Below are 11,113 nucleotides of genomic sequence, written 5' to 3'. Positions count from 1 at the left end.
GCGTAGTTTTCGAGATATATCGAGATATTTAAAAGTTCCGAAGCCGCACCAACATAATAGAGATACAGAAACAGCGTGGCCCCTTTCTTTGGGATAACTCTGCACTATTGCGAGCTGGAAATGCCACTTCCAGTTTAGCTGTGCAGAAGAAGAACAACAAGAAGAAGAAATATCTCGAAATATGTCCGTCAGGACCCCTCCCTTGAGATAAATCTGCAAATATCTCGGAAACGAAGCGAGCTATTGCAAAACGTTAAGAGACCTTTTTTGTAAAGAATTAGGTTTCCTACTTTTTATGTTCTATGATATTTTTTGATCAGATGCGTAGTTCTCGAGATATATCAAGATATTTAAAAGCTCCGAAGCTGCACCAACATAATAGAGGTACAGAAACACCGTGGCCCCTTTCTTTGAGATAACTCTGCACTATTGCGAGCTGCAAATGCCACTTCCAGCTTAGCTGTGCAGAAGAAGAACAACAAGAATAAGAAATATTTCGAAATATGTCCGTCAGGCCCCTTCCCTTGAGATAAATCTGCAAATATCTCGGAAACGAAGCGAGCTACGGCAAAATGTTAAGAGACCTTTTTTGTAGAGAATTAAGTTTTCTACTTTTTATGTTCCATGATATTTTTTGATCAGATGCGTAGTTCTCGAGATATATCAAGATATTTAAAAGTTCTGAAGCTGCACCAACATAATAGAGATACAGAAACACCGTGGCCCCTTTCTTTGAGATAACTCTGCACTAGTGCGAGCCGCAAATGCCACTTCCAGCTTAGCTGTGCAGAAGAAGAACAACAAGAAGAAGAAATATCTCGAAATATGTCCGTTAGGCCCCTTCCCTTGAGATAAATCTGCAAATACCTCGGAAACGAAGCGAGCTATGGCAAAATGTTAAGAGACGTTTTTTGTAGAGAATTATGCTTCCTACAATTTATGTTCTATGATATTTTTTGATCAGAAGCGTAGTTTTCGAGATATATCGAGATATTTAAAAGTTCCGAAGCCGCACCAACATAATAGAGATACAGAAACACCGTGGCCCCTTTCTTTGAGATAACTCTGCACTATTGCGACCTGCAAACGCCACTTCCAGCTTAGCTGTGCAGAAGAGGAACAACAAGAAGAAGAAATATCTCGGAATATGTCCGTCAGGCCCCTTCCCTTGAGATAAATCTGCAAATATCTCGGAAACGATGCCAGCTATGGCAAAATGTTAAGAGACCTTATTTGTAGAGAATTAAGTTTCCTACTTTTTATGTTCTACGATATTTTTTGATCAGATGCGTAGTTCTCGAGATATATCAAGATATTTAAAAGTTCCGAAGACGCACCAACATAATAGAGATACAGAAACACCGTGGCCCCTTTCTTTGAGATAACTCTGCACTATTGCGAGCTGCAAATGCCACTTCCAGCTTAGCTGTGCAGAAGAAGAACAACAAGAAGAAGAAGTATCTCGAAATATGTCCGTCAGGCCCCTTCCCTTGAGATAAATCTGCAAATATCTCGGAAACGAAGCGAGCTATGGCAAAATGTTAAGGGACCTTTTTTGTACAGAATTATCTTTCCTACAATTTACGTTCTCCGATATTTTTCGATCAGAAGCGTAGTTTTCGAGATATATCGAGATATTTAAAAGTTCCGAAGCCGCACCAACATAATAGAGATACAGAAACACCGTGGCCCCTTTCTTTGAGATAACTCTGCACTATTGCGACCTGCAAATGCCACTTCCAGCTTAGCTGTGCAGAAGAAGAACAACAAGAAGAAGAAATATCTCGAAATATGTCCGTCAGGCCCCTTCCCTTGAGATAAATCTGCAAATATCTCGGAAACGAAGCGAGCTATGGCAAAATGTTAAGAGACCTTTTTTGTAGAGAATTAAGTTTCCTACTTTTTATGTTCTATGATATTTTTCGATCAGAGGCGTAGTTCTCGAGATATATCAAGATATTTAAAAGTTCCGAAGCCGCACCAACATAATAGAGATACAGAAACACCGTGGCCCCTTTCTTTGAGATAACTCTGCACGATTGCGAGCTGGAAATGCCACTTCCAGTTTAGCTGTGCAGAAGAAGAACAACAAGAAGAAGAAATATCTCGAAATATGTCCATCAGGACCCTTCCCGTGAGATAAATCTGCAAATATCTCGGAAACGAAGCGAGCTATGGCAAAATGTTAAGAGACCTTTTTTGTAGAGAATTATGTTTCCTACAATTTATGTTCTATGATATTTTTTGATCAGAAGCGTAGTTTTCGAGATATATCGAGATATTTAAAAGTTCCGAAGCCGCACCAACATAATAGAGATACAGAAACAGCGTGGCCCCTTTCTTTGGGATAACTCTGCACTATTGCGAGCTGGAAATGCCACTTCCAGTTTAGCTGTGCAGAAGAAGAACAACAAGAAGAAGAAATATCTCGAAATATGTCCGTCAGGACCCCTCCCTTGAGATAAATCTGCAAATATCTCGGAAACGAAGCGAGCTATTGCAAAACGTTAAGAGACCTTTTTTGTAAAGAATTAGGTTTCCTACTTTTTATGTTCTATGATATTTTTTGATCAGATGCGTAGTTTTCGAGATATATCGAGATATTTAAAAGTTCCGAAGCCGCACCAACATAATAGAGATACAGAAACACCGTGGCCCCTTTCTTTGAGGTAACTGTGCACTAGTGCGAGCCACAAATGCCACTTCCAGCTTAGCTGTGCAGAAGAAGAACAACAAGAAGAAGAAATATCTGGAAATATGTCCGTCAGGCCCCTTCCCTTGAGATAAATCTGCAAATATCTCGGAAACGAAGCGAGCTACGGCAAAATGTTGAGAGACCTTTTTTGTAGAAAACTAGAATTCCTACTTTTTATGTTCTATGATATTTTTTGATCAGATGCGTAGTTCTCGAGATATATCAAGATACGTAAAAGTTCCGAAGCCGCACCAACATAATAGAGATACAGAAACACCGTGGCCCCTTTCTTTGAGATAACTCTGCACTATTGCGCGCTGCAAATGCCACTTCCAGCTTAGCTGTGCAGAAGAAGAACAACAAGAAGAAGAAATATCTCGAAATATGCCCGTCAGGCCTATTCCCTTGAGATAAATCTGCAAATATCTCGGAAACGAAGCGAGCTATGGCAAAATGTTAAGAGACCTTTTTTGTAGAGAATTAAGTTTCCTACTTTTTATGTTCTATGATATTTTTTGATCAGATGCGTAGTTCTCGAGATATATCAAGATATTTAAAAGTTCCGAAGCCGCACCAACATAATAGAGATACAGAAACAGCGTGGCCCCTTTCTTTGAGATAACTCTGCACTATTGCGAGCTGCAAATGCCACTTCCAGCTTAGCTGTGCAGAAGAAGAACAACAAGAAGAAGAAATATCTCGAAATATGTCCGTCAGGCCCCTTCCCTTGAGATAAATGTGCAAATATCTCGGAAACGAAGCGAGCTATGGCAAAATGTTAAGAGACCTTTTTTGTACAGAATTATCTTTCCTACAATTTACGTTCTCCGATATTTTTTGATCAGAAGCGTAGTTTTCGAGATATATCGAGATATTTAAAAGTTCCGAAGCCGCACCAACATAATAGAGATACAGAAACACCGTGGCCCCTTTCTTTGAGATAACTCTGCACTATTGCGACCTGCAAATGCCACTTCCAGCTTAGCTGTGCAGAAGAAGAACAACAAGAAGAAGAAATATCTCGAAATATGTCCGTCAGGCCCCTTCCCTTGAGATAAATCTGCAAATATCTCGGAAACGAAGCGAGCTATGGCAAAATGTTAAGAGACCTTTTTTGTAGAGAATTAGGTTTCCTACTTTTTATTTTCCACGATATTTTTTGATCAGATGCGTAGTTCTCGAGATATATCAAGATATTTAAAAGTTCCGAAGCTGCACCAACATAATAGAGATACAGAAACACCGTGGCCCCTTTCTTTGAGATAACTCTGCACTAGTGCGAGCCGCAAATGCCACTTCCAGCTTAGCTGTGCAGAAGAAGAACAACAAGAAGAAGAAATATCTCGAAATATGTCCGTCAGGACCCCTCCCTTGAGATAAATCTGCAAATATCTCGGAAACGAAGCGAGCTATTGCAAAACGTTAAGAGACCTTTTTCGTAAAGAATTAGGTTTCCTACTTTTTATGTTCTATGCTTTTTTTTGATCAGATGCGTAGTTCTCGAGATATATCAAGATATTTAAAAGCTCCGAAGCTGCACCAACATAATAGAGGTACAGAAACACCGTGGCCCCTTTCTTTGAGATAACTCTGCACTATTGCGAGCTGCAAATGCCACTTCCAGCATAGCTGTGCAGAAGAAGAACAACAAGAAGAAGAAATATCTGGAAATATGTCCGTTAGGCCCCTTCCCTTGAGATACATCTGCAAATATCTCGGAAACGAAGCGAGCTATGGCAAAATGTTAAGAGACCTTTTTTGTAGAGAATTATGCTTCCTACTTTTTATGTTCTATGATATTTTTTGATCAGACGCGTAGTTCTCGAGATATATCAAGATATTTAAAAGTTCCGAAGCCGCACCAACATAATAGAGATACAGAAACACCGTGGCCCCTTTCTTTGAGATATCTCTGCACTATTGCGAGCTGCAAATGCCACTTCCAGCTTAGCTGTGCAGAAGAAGAACAACAAGAAGAAGAAATATCTCGAAATATGTCCGTCAGGCCCCTTCCCTTGAGATAAATCTGCAAATATCTCGGAAACGAAGAGAGCTATGGCAAAATGTTAAGCGACCTTTTTTGTAGAGAATTAAGTTTCCTACTTTTTATGTTCTATGATATTTTTTGATCAGATGTGTAGTTCTCGAGATATATCAAGATATTTAAAAGTTCCGAAGCCGCACCAACATAATAGAGATACAGAAACACCGTGGCCCCTTTCTTTGAGATAACTCTGCACTATTGCGAGCTGGAAATGCCACTTCCAGTTTAGCTGTGCAGAAGAAGAACAACAAGAAGAAGAAATATCTCGAAATATGTCCGTTAGGCCCCTTCCCTTGAGATAAATCTGCAAATATCTCGGAAACGAAGCGAGCTATGGCAAAATGTTAAGAGACCTTTTTTGTAGAGAATTAAGTTTCCTACTTTTTACGTTCTATGATATTTTTTGATCAGATGCGTAGTTCTCGAGATATACCAAGATATTTAAAAGTTCCGAAGCCGCACCAACATAATAGAGATACAGAAACAGCGTGGCCCCTTTCTTTGAGATAACTCTGCACTATTGCGAGCTGCAAATGCCACTTCCAGCTTAGCTGTGCAGAAGAAGAACAACAAGAAGAAGAAATATCTCGAAATATGTCCGTCAGGCCCCTTCCCTTGAGATAAATCTGCAAATATCTCGGAAACGAAGCGAGCTATGGCAAAATGTTAAGAGACCTTTTTTGTACAGAATTATCTTTCTTACAATTTACGTTCTCCGATATTTTTTGATCAGAAGCGTAGTTTTCGAGATATATCGAGATATTTAAAAGTTCCGAAGCCGCACCAACATAATAGAGATACAGAAACACCGTGGCCCCTTTCTTTGAGATAACTCTGCACTATTGCGACCTGCAAATGCCACTTCCAGCTTAGCTGTGCAGAAGAAGAACAACAAGAAGAAGAAATATCTCGAAATATGTCCGTCAGGCCCCTTCCCTTGAGATAAATCTGCAAATATCTCGGAAACGAAGCGAGCTATGGCAAAATGTTAAGAGACCTTTTTTGTAGAGAATTAAGTTTCCTACTTTTTATGTTCTATGATATTTCTCGATCAGAGGCGTAGTTCTCGAGATATATCAAGATATTTAAAAGTTCCGAAGCCGCACCAACATAATAGAGATATAGAAACACCGTGGCCCCTTTCTTTGAGATAACTCTGCACGATTGCGAGCTGGAAATGCCACTTCCAGTTTAGCTGTGCAGAAGAAGAACAACAAGAAGAAGAAATATCTCGAAATATGTCCATCAGGACCCTTCCCTTGAGATAAATCTGCAAATATCTCGGAAACGAAGCGAGCTATGGCAAAATGTTAAGAGACCTTTTTTGTAGAGAATTATGTTTCCTACAATTTATGTTCTATGATATTTTTTGATCAGAAGCGTAGTTTTCGAGATATATCGAGATATTTAAAAGTTCCGAAGCCGCACCAACATAATAGAGATACAGAAACAGCGTGGCCCCTTTCTTTGGGATAACTCTGCACTATTGCGAGCTGGAAATGCCACTTCCAGTTTAGCTGTGCAGAAGAAGAACAACAAGAAGAAGAAATATCTCGAAATATGTCCGTCAGGACCCCTCCCTTGAGATAAATCTGCAAATATCTCGGAAACGAAGCGAGCTATTGCAAAACGTTAAGAGACCTTTTTTGTAAAGAATTAGGTTTCCTACTTTTTATTTTCTATGATATTTTTTGATCAGATGCGTAGTTCTCGAGATATATCAAGATATTTAAAAGCTCCGAAGCTGCACCAACATAATAGAGGTACAGAAACACCGTGGCCCCTTTCTTTGAGATAACTCTGCACTATTGCGAGCTGCAAATGCCACTTCCAGCTTAGCTGTGCAGAAGAAGAACAACAAGAATAAGAAATATTTCGAAATATGTCCGTCAGGCCCCTTCCCTTGAGATAAATCTGCAAATATCTCGGAAACGAAGAGAGCTATCGCAAAATGTTAAGCGACCTTTTTTGTAGAGAATTAAGTTTCCTACTTTTTATGTTCTATGATATTTTTTGATCAGATGCGTAGTTCTCGAGATATATCAAGATATTTAAAAGTTCCGAAGCCGCACCAACATAATAGAGATACAGAAACACCGTGGCCCCTTTCTTTGAGATAACTCTGCACTATTGCGAGCTGGAAATGCCACTTCCAGTTTAGCTGTGCAGAAGAAGAACAACAAGAAGAAGAAATATCTCGAAATATGTCCGTTAGGCCCCTTCCCTTGAGATAAATCTGCAAATATCTCGGAAACGAAGCGAGCTACGGCAAAATGTTAAGAGACCTTTTTTGTAGCGAATTAAGTTTTCTACTTTTTATGTTCCATGATATTTTTTGATCAGATGCGTAGTTCTCGAGATATATCAAGATATTTAAAAGTTCTGAAGCTGCACCAACATAATAGAGATACAGAAACACCGTGGCCCCTTTCTTTGAGATAACTCTGCACTAGTGCGAGCCGCAAATGCCACTTCCAGCTTAGCTGTGCAGAAGAAGAACAACAAGAAGAAGAAATATCTGGAAATATGTCCGTTAGGCCCCTTCCCTTGAGATAAATCTGCAAATACCTCGGAAACGAAGCGAGCTATGGCAAAATGTTAAGAGACGTTTTTTGTAGAGAATTATGCTTCCTACAATTTATGTTCTATGATATTTTTTGATCAGAAGCGTAGTTTTCGAGATATATCGAGATATTTAAAAGTTCCGAAGCCGCACCAACATAATAGAGATACAGAAACACCGTGGCCCCTTTCTTTGAGATAACTCTGCGCTATTGCGACCTGCAAACGCCACTTCCAGCTTAGCTGTGCAGAAGAGGAACAACAAGAAGAAGAAATATCTCGGAATATGTCCGTCAGGCCCCTTCCCTTGAGATAAATCTGCAAATATCTCGGAAACGATGCCAGCTATGGCAAAATGTTAAGAGACCTTATTTGTAGAGAATTAAGTTTCCTACTTTTTATGTTCTACGATATTTTTTGATCAGATGCGTAGTTCTCGAGATATATCAAGATATTTAAAAGTTCCGAAGCCGCACCAACATAATAGAGATACAGAAACACCGTGGCCCCTTACTTTGAGATAACTCTGCACTATTGCGAGCTGCAAATGCCACTTCCAGCTTAGCTGTGCAGAAGAAGAACAACAAGAAGAAGAAATATCTCGAAATATGTCAGTCAGGCCCCTTCCCTTGAGATAAATCTGCAAATATCTCGGAAACGAAGCGAGCTATGGCAAAATGTTAAGAGACCTTTTTTGTACAGAATTATCTTTCCTACAATTTACGTTCTCCGATATTTTTCGATCAGAAGCGTAGTTTTCGAGATATATCGAGATATTTAAAAGTTCCGAAGCCGCACCAACATAATAGAGATACAGAAACACCGTGGCCCCTTTCTTTGAGATAACTCTGCACTATTGCGACCTGCAAATGCCACTTCCAGCTTAGCTGTGCAGAAGAAGAACAACAAGAAGAAGAAATATCTCGAAATATGTCCGTCAGGCCCCTTCCCTTGAGATAAATCTGCAAATATCTCGGAAACGAAGCGAGCTATGGCAAAATGTTAAGAGACGTTTTTTGTAGAGAATTAAGTTTCCTACTTTTTATGTTCTATGATATTTTTCGATCAGAGGCGTAGTTCTCGAGATATATCAAGATATTTAAAAGTTCCGAAGCCGCACCAACATAATAGAGATACAGAAACACCGTGGCCCCTTTCTTTGAGATAACTCTGCACGATTGCGAGCTGGAAATGCCACTTCCAGTTTAGCTGTGCAGAAGAAGAACAACAAGAAGAAGAAATATCTCGAAATATGTCCATCAGGACCCTTCCCGTGAGATAAATCTGCAAATATCTCGGAAACGAAGCGAGCTATGGCAAAATGTTAAGAGACCTTTTTTGTAGAGAATTATGTTTCCTACAATTTATGTTCTATGATATTTTTTGATCAGAAGCGTAGTTTTCGAGATATATCGAGATATTTAAAAGTTCCGAAGCCGCACCAACATAATAGAGATACAGAAACAGCGTGGCCCCTTTCTTTGGGATAACTCTGCACTATTGCGAGCTGGAAATGCCACTTCCAGTTTAGCTGTGCAGAAGAAGAACAACAAGAAGAAGAAATATCTCGAAATATGTCCGTCAGGACCCCTCCCTTGAGATAAATCTGCAAATATCTCGGAAACGAAGCGAGCTATTGCAAAACGTTAAGAGACCTTTTTTGTAAAGAATTAGGTTTCCTACTTTTTATGTTCTATGCTTTTTTTTGATCAGATGCGTAGTTCTCGAGATATATCAAGATATTTAAAAGCTCCGAAGCTGCACCAACATAATAGAGGTACAGAAACACCGTGGCCCCTTTCTTTGAGATAACTCTGCACTATTGCGAGCTGCAAATGCCACTTCCAGCTTAGCTGTGCAGAAGAAGAACAACAAGAATAAGAAATATTTCGAAATATGTCCGTCAGGCCCCTTCCCTTGAGATAAATCTGCAAATATCTCGGAAACGAAGCGAGCTACGGCAAAATGTTAAGAGACCTTTTTTGTAGAGAATTAAGTTTTCTACTTTTTATGTTCCATGATATTTTTTGATCAGATGCGTAGTTCTCGAGATATATCAAGATATTTAAAAGTTCTGAAGCTGCACCAACATAATAGAGATACAGAAACACCGTGGCCCCTTTCTTTGAGATAACTCTGCACTAGTGCGAGCCGCAAATGCCACTTCCAGCATAGCTGTGCAGAAGAAGAACAACAAGAAGAAGAAATATCTGGAAATATGTCCGTTAGGCCCCTTCCCTTGAGATAAATCTGCAAATATCTCGGAAACGAAGCGAGCTATGGCAAAATGTTAAGAGACCTTTTTTGTAGAGAATTATGCTTCCTACTTTTTATGTTCTATGATATTTTTTGATCAGACGCGTAGTTCTCGAGATATATCAAGATATTTAAAAGTTCCGAAGCCGCACTAACATAATAGAGATACAGAAACACCGTGGCCCCTTTCTTTGAGATATCTCTGCACTATTGCGAGCTGCAAATGCCACTTCCAGCTTAGCTGTGCAGAAGAAGAACAACAAGAAGAAGAAATATCTCGAAATATGTCCGTCAGGCCCCTTCCCTTGAGATAAATCTGCAAATATCTCGGAAACGAAGAGAGCTATGGCAAAATGTTAAGCGACCTTTTTTGTAGAGAATTAAGTTTCCTACTTTTTATGTTCTATGATATTTTTTGATCAGATGCGTAGTTCTCGAGATATATCAAGATATTTAAAAGTTCCGAAGCCGCACCAACATAATAGAGATACAGAAACACCGTGGCCCCTTTCTTTGAGATAACTCTGCACTATTGCGAGCTGGAAATGCCACTTCCAGTTTAGCTGTGCAGAAGAAGAACAACAAGAAGAAGAAATATCTCGAAATATGTCCGTCAGGCCCCTTCCCTTGAGATAAATCTGCAAATATCTCGGAAACGAAGCGAGCTATGGCAAAATGTTAAGAGACCTTTTTTGTACAGAATTATCTTTCCTACAATCTACGTTCTCCGATATTTTTTGATCAGAAGCGTAGTTTTCGAGATATATCGAGATATTTAAAAGTTCCGAAGCCGCACCAACATAATAGAGATACAGAAACACCGTGGCCCCTTTCTTTGAGATAACTCTGCACTATTGCGACCTGCAAATGCCACTTCCAGCTTAGCTGTGCAGAAGAAGAACAACAAGAAGAAGAAATATCTCGAAATATGTCCGTCAGGCCCCTTCCCTTGAGATAAATCTGCAAATATCTCGGAAACGAAGCGAGCTATGGCAAAATGTTAAGAGACCTTTTTTGTAGAGAATTAAGTTTCCTACTTTTTATGTTCTATGATATTTCTCGATCAGAGGCGTAGTTCTCGAGATATATCAAGATATTTAAAAGTTCCGAAGCCGCACCAACATAATAGAGATACAGAAACACCGTGGCCCCTTTCTTTGAGATAACTCTGCACGATTGCGAGCTGCAAATGCCACTTCCAGTTTAGCTGTGCAGAAGAAAAACAACAAGAAGAAGAAATATCTCGAAATATGTCCATCAGGACCCTTCCCTTGAGATAAATCTGCAAATATCTCGGAAACGAAGCGAGCTATGGCAAAATGTTAAGAGACCTTTTTTGTAGAGAATTATGTTTCCTACAATTTATGTTCTATGATATTTTTTGATCAGAAGCGTAGTTTTCGAGATATATCGAGATATTTAAAAGTTCCGAAGCCGCACCAACATAATAGAGATACAGAAACAGCGTGGCCCCTTTCTTTGGGATAACTCTGCACTATTGCGAGCTGGAAATGCCACTTCCAGTTTAGCTGTGCAGAAGAAGAACAACAAGAAGA

This window comes from Osmia lignaria, unplaced genomic scaffold, assembly GCF_051020975.1.
Source record: "Osmia lignaria lignaria isolate PbOS001 unplaced genomic scaffold, iyOsmLign1 scaffold0001, whole genome shotgun sequence".
NCBI lineage: Eukaryota > Metazoa > Arthropoda > Insecta > Hymenoptera > Megachilidae > Osmia > Osmia lignaria.
The sequence above is the reverse complement of the archived record's forward strand: the minus strand, read 5'-3'. Positions refer to the sequence as shown.